This window comes from Canis lupus, chromosome 24 (genome assembly GCF_048164855.1).
Source record: "Canis lupus baileyi chromosome 24, mCanLup2.hap1, whole genome shotgun sequence".
NCBI classification, from domain to species: Eukaryota; Metazoa; Chordata; class Mammalia; order Carnivora; family Canidae; genus Canis; species Canis lupus.
Window position 1 is genome coordinate 19,492,388 of NC_132861.1, and position 13,782 is coordinate 19,506,169.

Genomic DNA, 13,782 nt, shown 5'->3' on the forward strand with positions numbered 1-13,782 from the left:
TGTGTTAATCTTATCACATATTTTACATGTATTTGAGGTAAAAACTGAAGTGTGAAATTATTTTGCCATAAACAGTTGTTTTTCAAAGAAATTAAGATAAAAAAGCAGATATTCTTGTATCTTTGCACATGTATTTAACCTTTCTATTGTTCTTTATTCCTTTCTGGGAATCCAAATTTCTATCTGGTGTTATTTTCTTTTAGCCTGAAGAATTTTCTTTAGCATTTCGTATAGCATAAGTCTGCTTGTAATTAATTCTTTTAGCTTTATAAAAAGTTTTTATTTATTTAAGTAATCTTTACACCCAACAGGTGGCTCAAATTCATGAGATCAAGAGTCTCATGCTCCTCAGACTGAGGCAACCAGTGCCCCTAATTCTATCAGCTTTATAAAAAAATCTATGTTATACAAGGTTTGTGTATAGAATTCTAGATTGGCAAGAGTTTTTCCTCTTCAGCATTTAAAAAATGTCATTTTACTTACAGAGAGCATACCAGTAAAGGCATGGCTTCACTGAGAAGGCAGGTATAGATTACAAAGTGCAGCAGCTGAGGCCAATAGACAATTATAATACCTGGAGAAGGACACACACAAGGTTTCTTATGGGTGCCACATCCATTCAGTGAATTTTTTATTTTTATTACTTTTTCCAGCTCTATATTTTTCTTTGTGTATGTGTGTTTATAGTTCCCAGTTGTCTGGCAAGATTGCATATCAATTAGCTATTTTGCACCACTTTTCCATATATATGTGGAATATATATTAAATTTTTGTCTGTTTATTCCAACTTCTGGACCATCTTGAGATATCTGTTTCTACTGACTTGTATTTTTCTTGATTATGGGTCACAGTTCCCTACTTTTTTCCAAAAGTCTGGTCATTTTTAATCATATATTCAACATTTTGGATGTTATACTGTAGGAAATGTGGATTCTGTCATCTTTCACTAAAGCATGTTGAGGATTATTCTGGCAGAAGGTTAAATAACTAACATCTTTTTGGTCCCATCAGGACTTTATTCTTGGTTAGGGTGGTTCTATTGTGGTTTTGAACCTAATCATTGTGTGTTTCCTTTACTCCAGGTTGTAGGTTGTAGTCTCTTTTGAGGCATGATCTTTCTGGAGTCTCACAAGGTACTCAGTGAGCTGTCTTCACTCAGGTGGAGACATCAGGTGGAGACAGAACTCCAACATCTGTCAACACTGTAGACCAGATCAACAGAGCTACAAAGACCAGCCTTCAGCCAAGAAACTGTAAATTTCTACCTAGAGTCCTGGATGGCCATCCTCAACATTGTAGCTCCTTCCCCTCCAAAACCCTCCCCACACATTCCAGTTGCTTTGTCCACCCCAAACTCTAGTTTCTAATTGATCAGCTGACTGAGACAATACTTACTTGTGTTCTACCCTCCCATGCTGCTGCAGAAAGATACCTCCAGGGGATCCCTGGGTGGCGCAGCGGTTTAGCGCCTGCCTTTGGCCCAGGGCGCGATCCTGGAGACCCGGGATCAAATCCCACATCGGGCTCCCGGTGCATGGAGCCTGCTTCTCCCTCTGCCTGTGTCTCTGCCCCTCTCTCTCTCTCTCTCTCACTGTGTGCCTATCATAAATAAATAAAAAAATAAATAAAGTCCTGGTTGACCTGTGTTAAAAAAAAAAAAAAAGAAAGAAAGAAAGATACCTCCATGTAGAAATTCAAAGCAATGATGGTGCCCATTTCATGTGTTTCCCTTTTCTCAAGGCTCACAATCGTTCACTTCTCATTGTTACTTCATATATTTTGTCCAGTTTATAGCTGCTTTGGCCAAGGTGGCATGTCTTATACGACTTACTTTGCCACAGCCAAAATGGAAGTAAGACTCCCCATCTTTAAAATATTTTATTGGGAAAAAAATGCTTCTGGGAGCTGGGACATTTCTTCACTGACAAATGTAAAACTTTGTAGTATAAGAAGAGGTTAGCTGTTTTGTAATATAAATCTCAAATTTCTCTGGTTTCTCATCTCAATCATTGAGTTATCATAATGGCTGCTATCATTATACTCCTACATTATATTCTTTGTATCACATTCTTGAAATTGCACAAACTTTTTTATTATGGAAAAATTCAAATGCATACACAAAAAAAGTAGAGTGAGGAGTATATAATGAACCTCTATGTTTTCACCACCTGCTTTAACAACCATTAACTTGTGACCAGTCATATTCTCTGTACCTTCACCACCTCTCCCTAGATTATTTTGAAGCAGATCTCAAACATTATATTGTCCTATCTGTACATATTTCTAAAGACACAGACGCCCTCTTTTAAATAAAAATGCAATATCATCTCACTTTAATATTTCCTCAACATTTCTAAATACCCAATGAGTGTTTCTCCGATTGTAATATAATTTTGTAACATTTTATTTATTTGAATAAGGATCAAATAAGGCCCATATACAGTGATTTGCTAATATGCCTTTTAAGTCTCTTTTAATTTGAAGGTTTGCTCCAACATTTTTACTTGCTCTTTTCCTTTTTAGCCTTCAGAGTTTACATAATTTGTATTCTGCTGATTGCATCCATGTTTGTATACCTGCAGTGTCATTTAGCATCCTCTATCTGTATTTCCCAAAAACTAGTAGTAGATCTAGAAGCTTAACCAAATTTAGGTTCAAACTTTTTGTTGAGGTTATTTCATAGGTAGTGTTGTTTCTTCCATTGGGTGTATGATGTCTGGTTTCTTTCCTTATATAAGAAATGCAGGATACATGCTTGACTCTTTCCCTTTACACATCATTTTTAATAATAATGAATTGGTTCCTTAGTCTCTTTTAAAGATAATCAAGGATTTTTAAAAAATTACTATGAATTCATGGATTTAAATCTGTTTGATATATTTGAATCTCTAAAATTCATGTCCTTATTGATGCTAATTTTGTCCCATCATTGACCAGTGTGAGTTTGACAGTTGTTTCCAGAGTCCTTTTGACATAGCCCTAATTGTCCTTGATGGCTTCTTTGCTTCCTCTAGGGCAAGATGTTGAAGGTCCCTCTTTTACATATCCTGCCCCAGACCTAGAATCAGCCTTTCTCTAGGAAGCCCTGTTTCACTTTCTTGGGAAGTGATGTTTACAGGCCGCTATAAAAACACTAAAATAACTTGTCTCAAAGTAACAATATCATCATAAACAGTATCATCATAAATATGATTATTGACAATATAAGCTTTCTTTGTTGTTATTTTTGCTTGATTTTTAAGTTATTACCCTTGGAGTAAACTCCATACCCAAATTACTGTAGCTTAATGTTGCTTAGAATGGTTCTCTGTGTGGTTATCCCAATACTGAATACTCTGCTAGGTTCATTTGTTTCTTTGTATTTTCCATTTCAAAGATTGCTTTTTAACATTAAAATTTTTTTATAATTAAGTAAAATATTTATATGGTTTCATAGTTCAATCTACAAAAGAAGGCATATTCAAAGAAATATAGCTTTAAGCCCAGTCCTCTTCAGCCTATTCCCTCCACTCCAACATAGGTCATAATTTTTAAATTTTTATGGTTTATGCTTTATTATTTTCTTTAAATATATACATACTTTATATATACTAAATATATATTGTAGGCATTCTATAATATATTTTCTACATACTTTATATATAACTTGTATAAAATATACTTTATATATACTTTAATATAAGTATACATATTATATTATTACATAATATAAGTATACAGTACTTATATAAGTATACATATTATATATTTTATATATAATATATGTATATTGACATACCTCCCCTTCCTTAGATAATGCTAGCATTCCTTATATACTTTCTTCCATCTTGCTCTTTTTACTTAACAATATATCTTAGAGATATAGTAGTACATAATATATATGTATGCTCACATACATATTTGTGTGTGTATGTATATACATATGTATGTATATGTGTGTGTGTGTGTATACCCTCCAGCACAACTATCAACTCTTTTTTTCTTTCCTTTATTTATTTTTTTACTCAAGTATAATTAGCATGCAGTGTTATATTAGTTTCAGGTGTACAATGTAATGATTCAATTCTACACAGTACTCAGTGCTCATCACAAAAAGTGTGTACTCTTAATCTATTTTACTCATCCCCCCACCCATCTCCCCTCTAGCAACAACCAGTTTGTTACAATTACCAATTTTAAATGCACGTCTTTCATTTTCTTCTCACCAACATCCAATCTGCCCAGATAATGGTAGGATTCTTCTTGAAAGGACGTTTCCATTTGATGTATCAAGAATATAAAGAATATATATGAATACAGGAAAATGTAGATAAGGGAACAAAAGAGAAACCAAATTTGACAAACAGGAGAGATTCACATTTTGTGAGTTTGTGTTTGAAATAATTATAGCTTAGCTAAGGCCTTAAGCAGAATCTGTTTACTAAGCACTAAGGTAACTGGAAACACCTTTCTCTTTTGGGCTTCTTGAGAGTTATTATAGCAAGCAAGAGGGAATAGATGCTAAAGATGGAACACCCTAATTTGGAAATCACTTTGTTGGTATAAAGCGACAGCTTGATGCATCAGAAAGAACATGGGCTTTGAAGCCAGACAGATCTCAAAGTTTGGCTTCTCCTAGCAGCTGGGACCTAGGCAAGTAATATACACTTTGAACCTCAGTTTCCTCATAAACAGAATGGGGATACCACCACCTACCTACTCTGCATGGTTACTTTGAGAATTTGAAGAAATATATGTGAAGTATCTAGAATAATTTCTGGCACATGTTTGACACTCAACAAATGATGCTTTTTTGATTTCATTCTATTTCTGGGGTGATGGCCTTTTTATGATATTTTAATATTGCTATGTTGGATTAGACTGTGGGGTAAATCAAAAGAAAAATGACTAATCCCCATTCCCTTTTCTCCAATGAGAGGTAAATAGCCCATATCACACATCAAAAAGGCAATTTTCAAGGTATTTTTGAATGGCAAAGGCCAGAGTTGGTTCAAAACCTCTTTTGGCTGGACGGGGTGTTAGAAAGGGCACTGGGGTTTGGCTTTTTGTTTGCACTGGTTATCTGACTTTGGAAAGGTTATTTAGCCTCTTTGAGTCTCATTTCTCTTATCTATAAAATACATAATAATATCTTTCCTGTCTATGTCACAGTGTTGTCATGAGACTCAAGTGAGGTAGTATAGGTAGACATGCTCTGCACCTGCAGAGTGGCATACAAATGAGAGTATTAGTGTCTATCAATCTCCCTTCTCTTCCTCGTGGCCCATGCTCTCAGCCTGCTGCCAACCAATCCCTAATAAAGCACTAACCAGTTATTATAGTATTAGTGGATGTTAGCCTAGGATGACCCCTCCCCAGGTGTGTGTGGGTAAATCATGCTTTAGGGGAAAACTCCCTCTGTCCCACCCTTCTCTAACTGGGCCATGTCCTCTGGATGATTCCAGCTCACCTACAGAAATGAGTTCTTATTCCCTGTGAGTCCGGAGACATTAAGGTAACCTTTAAGCTGTCACTATACTTTCCCTCTCTTCTACAATGTGCTTCTGTAGGTGGTAGAGGTGTTGCAACAAACAACCAAAAAAAATCCATGACCTTATGGAGTTCCTTTTCTAGTGGAGGAAATCAGAGAAACAAATAAGGAAGATCCATAGTATAGTACACAGAACTAAGCATTGTGTACAAACACAAAGTAGGGAAATGGGATGGAGTCACCTGGAGGTGACTCAGGTGAGATGCGTGTATTGGTGGATGAATGGTATGATCTGCCATGTTAAATAGGGTGGCCAGGGAAAGCCCCCTGAAAAGGTGGGATTTGAGCAGAGATCCGCCAGTGGTGAAGGAATGAGTGAGGAGTATCAAGAAATAACTTCAGCAGGTGAAAGGACCCCAGGGCAGGAGCATATTTGGCATAATCAAGGAAGAGCAACAAGGCCAGCATGACTGCCATTTCATGAGAAGTGGCCAAGGAGGCAGTACAAAGCATGGAGGCCAGATCACAGCAGCTTGGAGGCCATTCATGAGGAACTGTTTTTTTAATATCAGTGAGATGGAAAGCCCTTTGAAGAGTTCTTGCAGATACATAACATGATTGCGCACAAAGCAGGGTCACTCTAGCTGATGTGTGGAGAAAAAACTGTGAAGGTAGAAGCAGGGAGGTGACTGCAGTTAGGCAAATGAGATGACAGTGGCCTGGACCAGTTGATAGAAGTGGATACAGCAAGCAGGGACTGGGTTCTGGATGTGTTCTGAAAGCAGGGCTGATGGGACTTAATGATGGGTTCGTTGTAAAAAGTCAAGAGGAAATTAGACCCTGCCTCCTATCATCACCTCATTCAAGAGGGATTAAATGAGAATCTGTCTCACTACCTGGGAAAAGCTCCTAGCTCCTGCCCCGAATGACAAGAAACAAAGAGAGAGGAGGGTAGGGGGAACTCTTAAGAAATAAATTTAGATGAATACCAGTCTGCCCTGGAAAGGCTTTTTAGGTGGAAAAGGATCCAAAGAAGTAACATGAAATGACAAGAGTGTTCTGGTAAATGTTTAACAACTGTTTTTTGGGGGAAAAGTCCTAAATTAGCATTTGCTCCTTTCTAAGGTGTAAATATTCCCACCATTGTTGAATTCAAGCTACCAACATTACTGAACATAGTGTTGAAAAGAGATGCACATAGTGGGCCCTGGTGATGTAATGTGATCTCCCACTGACACTAGATGTAGCCCCTGAGACTCCTCTGGCAATTCATGTGTACTTCTACCAGGAAACATGCCACCCTATGCTAAAATCACTTCTCCACCTCTCTTCCTTGGTCCCAAAGTCAGGAAGGACCAACTTATTCATCTTTATTTCACCATTGCAGACACAGAACCTGTGATAGCTCAATGGACCTTTCTTGAACAGAACCAAAATTCACTTTAATATAATATTTATGTGGTGGATAATGTTCATGTTATCACCACTTCTAGAACACTCAACGTAGGTTCATTTTTTCCTTTAATATAATAGGATTTGTATAATTACGTAGAGTATATTTTCCTGAGCCTGCCTGTATAATACCCTTTTTTATATAAGTAGTGAAAATTCAGCTTGAACCAAGCTGAACTTCACAGGATTTTTGTCCTGGTATCTTAATTGTTTAGTAATTAAAATCTTTCACATTAATCAGAAGAAGAGTATGGAAAATAAACCATTAAAGAACAATAAAAAGGAAGAGTAACTATTACCACTATCTTTTTGTTGTTGTTGTTGTTGTTGTTGTTGTTAGTAGCAGGGTTTACATCAAAAGGAAAAATGAGTTATAATCAGTCTTTTCACTTTTAGATGGTCCTTGTTGACCGGGCTTAGATAACTCTTGTATGACATTTGTTCTGTCAGTCTCAATTCTTCATACTTTCTTTTCTTTTTTTAAAAAAGATTTTATTTATTTATTTATTCATGAGAGACAGACAGAGAGACAGAGGCAGAGACACAGGCAGAGGGAGAAGTAGGCTCCATGCAGGGAGCCTGACATGGAACTCCATCCTGGGTCTCCAGGATCAGGCCCTGGGAGGAAGGCGGCACTAAACCGCTGAGCCACCCGGGCTGCCCCATACTTTATTTTCAAGACAAAAAGTCAATAACCTATAACAAGAAGGAATGAACTAACCACTCCCTGCCACAATGCCATGATCGTGTTTTATCACCAAACTACTGAGTATATAGCTGTTTTCCTCACTTATTCAGTGTCATCAGCTTTCCTTCACCCTAATGATATTAAAGAAACAGTGGAAATATGGCAGATTAAATGCACATTTTATCTTCCCTCCTCCATGAGCTTCATTAAAATTACTGTAAAATTATAACTCCCCAAGGATAGAGACCAGATGAAGACGATAGCAGATGAGATACAACCAACAAGATGTGGAATGGAAAGCATATGAATGAGTAGCCACTGCTGTTTTAACAGCAAAGTGAAAGCTATAACTTCACAGTCTGCAAGTGAGGAGGCCAATAAGTTAACCCATGCATGCTGCAACAGCCTGGCAATGATAATGAGCTGGAAGTACCAGGAACCTCTGAAAGCAGAGAGGTAGAGTGGAACTGGAAGTAAGATGGGTTGAAAGTCTATATAAGGAGCAGCAATACCCTGGCATGTAGGCAGGAAACTGCCTTCCCCTTATGAAGAGACCATAGCTTGATTTTTCCAGTGAAGTTGAACTACAGAGGCTCTGAACTTGGGACACAAATGACAGCCATTGACAGGGTACAATAGTTCTGAAAACAGAATTGAATGTCTACATACCAAACAGTGAGAATCCCAGTCCTCTAACAAAAGAGCTAGGATTCCACTCAGTCATCTATGGTGAGATTTACTACCAAAATGCCATTCATACATATAGAGATTGTAGTCAACTTTGTAGTATGTTACTCTTAAATATTAATAGTCAATAAGATCTATGAGGAATGCTTTTTTTTTAAAAGATAAAGGACAGGGTGCCTGGTTGGCTCAGTTGGTTAAGTGTCCAACTCTTGATTTTGGCTCAGGTCATGATCTCAAGGTTGTGAGATTGAGCCCTAGACCAAGCTCTGTGCTGGGCATGGAGCCTGCTTAAGATTATCTCTCTCCCTCTGCCCCTTCCCCACATAAAAAAAAACAAAACAAACTGAAAAATGGAAATCAGATGAAAGAAAGTTCATGGAGTAAAAAACAAATCTCCCCAAACCTTCTACTCTAATTAGTATTCTCATAGAGATTACATAATATCATTTTCATAAAATTAGAAATGTTATGTAAATGGAATAAAACTTTAGGAAATTAAACGTATGACAACAGAATTTTTTTAAATACAGGAGTGACATCATGTGAAATGGTAGAATAGGGCACTTAAAGAAATGATCCCTCCACTGAAACAAGCAGAAATTAACAAATATCGACAAAATCAACTTTTGTTTTGAACTCTGGAAACTAATCTGAAATTTATAACACTTTATAAATGAAGAAGAGGGCAGTCAACTGAATTTCAGTAAGAAGGCATTTGTGGCATTTTTGCATACTTGACCACTACCTCACTCCCTAGTATAGAGATAGCAGCAGCTATGGGAATGATGGCCCACAGTCCTGGTGTAGGTTGCTTTTGCCAGGGGTCTCATATAGGCCTCTGGTGGATCTGTGAGCTCCCTGAAAGCAGAGAATGAAGGCTAAAGCAAAGCCATATAGTGCCCTGGCTTATCACTGGAGAATCCCCCGGCTAATAGTTAATCTGCAAAAACTGAGAGAGTAATTTTTTTCTCCCTTTTGGCCCTTGGCATTTAAGGAAATCTCTCTCAGGTCACTGGCTGACCTGTGAAATAACAAGAGAGATGTTAGTGACCACATATGACCAAGAATACAGACTTAAAAAAAAAATTGTTTGGAAAGTCACTAAAAAACCTTACAATTGAAGCCATCAAAAAGTAACAGAAGCAAACCCTGAGGGAAGTTAATTTCATTATACAAAAAATACTATTAAAATATCAAAATATTAATTGTAATTTTAAAATGCTCATTTTTCAACAAAAAAAATTCAAGGTGTACAATGAATCATGTAAATATGGCCCATTCGTGCAAAAAAGTAAGTCAACAGAAATCACCTCCAAGTAAGTGTAGACATTGGACTTACTATACAAAGACTTTTTAAGTCAATGGTCTTAAATATGTTTAAAAAGCTAAAGGAGCCCATGAACAAAGAACTTAGGAAAGTGGTGTATTAATTAATTGAGAACATTAGTAAAAAGATAGGAATTATAAAAAGGAACCAAACAGGGTGCCTGTGTGGCCCAGTTGGTTAAGTGTCTACTTTGGCTCAGGTCATGATCCCAGGGTCCTGGGATCGAGTCCTCCATCGGGCTCCTTGCTCATCAGGGAGTTTTCTTCTCCCTCTCTCTCTGCTCCTCCCCCCTGCTTGTGCTCACTCACTCTCTATCACAAATAAATAAATAGAATCTTTTTAAAAATAAATAAATAAAAAGGAACCAAATAGAAATTCTAGAACTTGTAAGTACAATAACGAAAATAGAACTTCACCAGAGGGATTCAACAGCATATTAGAATTGGCAGAAAAAATAATCAGTGGACTTGAATATAAGATTATTGAATTTACCCAGTCTGAAGAACAGAAAGAAAAAAAGAATAAAAATGAGTAGAGCCTAAGAGACCTATGCAACACAGCAAGTATAGCAAAATAAGCATTATGGGAGTCCAAGAAGGGAGAGAGAGAGAGAGAGAGAGAGAGAGAGAGGCAGAGAGAGAGAATATTTGAAGAAATAATGGCCAAAAATGTCCCCTAAATTTGATGAAGTACATGCATTTACACATACAAGAAGTTCAATGAACACCAAATAGGATAAATTCAGACTTCCACACTGAGATATATAATCAAACTGTCAAAAGACAAAAACAAAGAGAGAACCTTAAAGCAGCAGGAAACAACTCATCATATGCAAGGGATCTTCAATAAGATTAATAACTGATTTCTCGAAAGAAACTCTGGAAGCCACAGGGAGTAGGGTGATATATTTTAAGTACGGAAAGAAAAAAACCCCTGTCAACTGAGAATTCTATATCCAACAAAACTATCCTTCAAAAATGAAAAAGAAATTAAAACAGTTCCAGATAAACAAAAACTGTGGGATCTTTTGCTAGCAGACCTGTCTTATGAGAAATGCTAAAAAAAAAAGTCCTTGAGCTTTAAGAAAAGGTTACTAGACAGTAACTCAAGCCATATGAATAAAGAACTCCAGTAAAGGTAATTACATAGACAAATATAACAATGTTACTATACTTCTTGTTTGTAAATTTCATTTTATTCCTACATAATTTAAAAGATAAATTCATAAAGTATTCATTTATGCTAATTGGCACACAATATAGAATGATTTGCAACAGAAACAATATAAAGGGGAACTGAAGAATAGCTGTATAAAAGCAGAGCTATATAGTGGCAGAGTTTATGTAATTGAAGCTAAGTTGGTATTAATTCAAACTAGATTGTTATATTTAAGATGTTAATGGTAATCCTCAAGGTGGTACTAAAGAAATACCTAAGAAGTATATACACAAAAGAAAAGGAGAAGAAAATTTTAAAAATACACTACAAAAAATCAATTAAACACAAAAGAAAGTAGTAATGAAGGTAATGAAGAACAAAGAGGTATAAGACATACAGAAAAATATAGCAAAACGGCAGATATAAGTCCTCCTTCATAAGTAATTACTTTAAAAGTAAATGATTAAACTCTCCAATAAAGAGACAGAGATAATTACATTTTTTCTTTAAAAAGATTTACATGATTCAATTTTGTGCTGCTCACAAAAGATTCATTTGATATCCAAAGATACAAATAAGTTGAAAGTGAAAGGATGGAAAAATACAATTTCTTGCAAATAGTAACAAAAAGAGAGGTGGGTTGACTATATTAATATCAGACAAAAATAGGTGTTAAGTGAAAAGCTTATAAAAGACAAGAATGGCATTATATGTTAATAAAAGAGTCAACATACCAAGAAAATATAATAATTATAACTGTATAAGCACCAAAAAAAGACCCCCAAAATATATGAAGCAAATATTGACAGAATTGAAAGGAGAAACAGACAATTCAACAATAATAGTATGAGACTTCACCTCACACACACTTTCAATAATGAAAAGAACACAAACAGAAGATCAATAAGGAAACAGTGGATTTATACAACATTATAATCCAATTAGACCTAAGAGGTATATATAGATAGAGTACTCCACCCAACAATGGCAAACCATACATTTCTTTTGGATGCACATGGAACATTCTCTAGAATAGATCATGTTAGGTCACACACACACACAAATCACAATTTTAACATGTTGAAATAATACAAACTATCTTCTCAGACCACAATGGAATGAAACCAGAAATTAATTACAGAAGGTAAACTAGCAAATTCACAAATAAGTGGAAATTAAACAGCACATTCTTAAACAACCACTGGGCCAAAGAATAAATCATGAGAGATATTAGAAAATACTTACCGGGGATCCCTGGATGGCTCAGCGGTTTAGCGTCTGCCTTCAGCCCAGGGCATGATCCTGGAGTCCCGGGATTGAGTCCCACGTGGGGCTCCCGGCATGGAGCTTGCTTCTCCCTCTGCCTATGTCTCTGCCTCTCTCTCTCTCTCTCTCTCTCATGAATAAAAAAGCAAAAAACAACAACAACAAAAAAAACAAAAAACAGGTATTAGAAAATACTTACAGATAAATGAAAATGAAAACACAACATACCTGAATTTCTGGGATATATAAAAGTGTGTTCAGAGGAAAAGTTACAGCAATAAGAGCCTACATATTAGTAAAGAAGAGGTACGCCTGAGTGGCTTAGCGGTTGAGCGTCTGTCTTTAGCTCAGGGCATGATCCTAGAGACTCAGGATCGAGTCCCACATCAGGCTCCTTGTGTAGAGCCTGCTTCCCCGTCTGCCTGTGTCTCTGCCTCAATCTCTCTCTCTCTCACGAATAAATAAAAAAAATCTTAAAAAAATCTTTAAAAAGATAATAATAATAAAGATTTCAAATCAATAACCTAACTCTATACATTAAAGAACAATAAAAGGAAAAGCAAACTAAACTCAAAGCTATCAAAGGAAGGAAATAATAAAGATGATAGCAGAGATAAATAAGGAAGATAATAAAAATTACTATCAACTTTACATAAATAAAAATAGTTACAAGAGAATACTATGAACAATGTGCACTAACATTGGATAGATAACCTAGATGGAATGGACAGATTCCTAGGAACGTACAATCTACCAAAATGGATTCAAGAAGGAATAAAATGTCTGAAAGAACATACAAGTAAGAAAATTCAATCAGTAAATCAAAGCCTCCCAATAAAGAGACACACAGAATTTGATGGCTTCACTGATGAATTCTATGAAACATTTAAAAAATTAGCCTCACCTTCAAACTCTTCCAAAAAATTGAAAAGGAGGAAATAATTCCTAACTCACTTAATAAGGCCAACATTACTCTGATGCCAAATTCAGACAGACATTATAGGAAAATATAGGCCATTATCCCTTATGAATATAGATGTAAAAATCCTCAACAAAATAGTAGATCAATAGTAGATCAAGTTCAGCAGCATGTTAAAAAGATTATATATCATGACCAAGTGGATTTATCCAAGACTGAAAGAATAGCTCAACACGAGAAAATCAATCAATGTAATATACCACATTAATAGAATGAAGAGAAAGAAACTACATGGTCATCTGAATTGACGCAAAAAAAAAAACATTTGACAAATTCTGACACTCTCTCATAATAAAAATATGCAATAAACTAGGAATAGAAGGAAGTTTCCTCAACATCATAATAACCATACTTTAAAAAAAAAACCATAATAATGTCATTCTTATGATGAAAGACTAAAAGTGTCCCCCCTAATATCAGAGACAAAACAAGGATGCCCACTTTTGCATCTACTCAATGTAATACATGAAGTTCTAGTCAGAGCAATTAGGTAAGAAAAGAAATAAAAGGCATCAAAATTGGAATGGCAGAAGTAAAATTATATCTTCATTAATGACATGATTAATTATGTAGAAAACCCTAAAGAATCTACAAAAATTCTCTTAGAGCCAATAAATGAATTCAGTAAAGTCGCATGGCCCAAAATCAACACATAAAAATTATTTGTATATCTCTATATATACTATCCAAAAACAAAATTTAAAAAAATAATTCCACTTACAATAGCATGAAAAAGAATAGAATACTTAGGAATA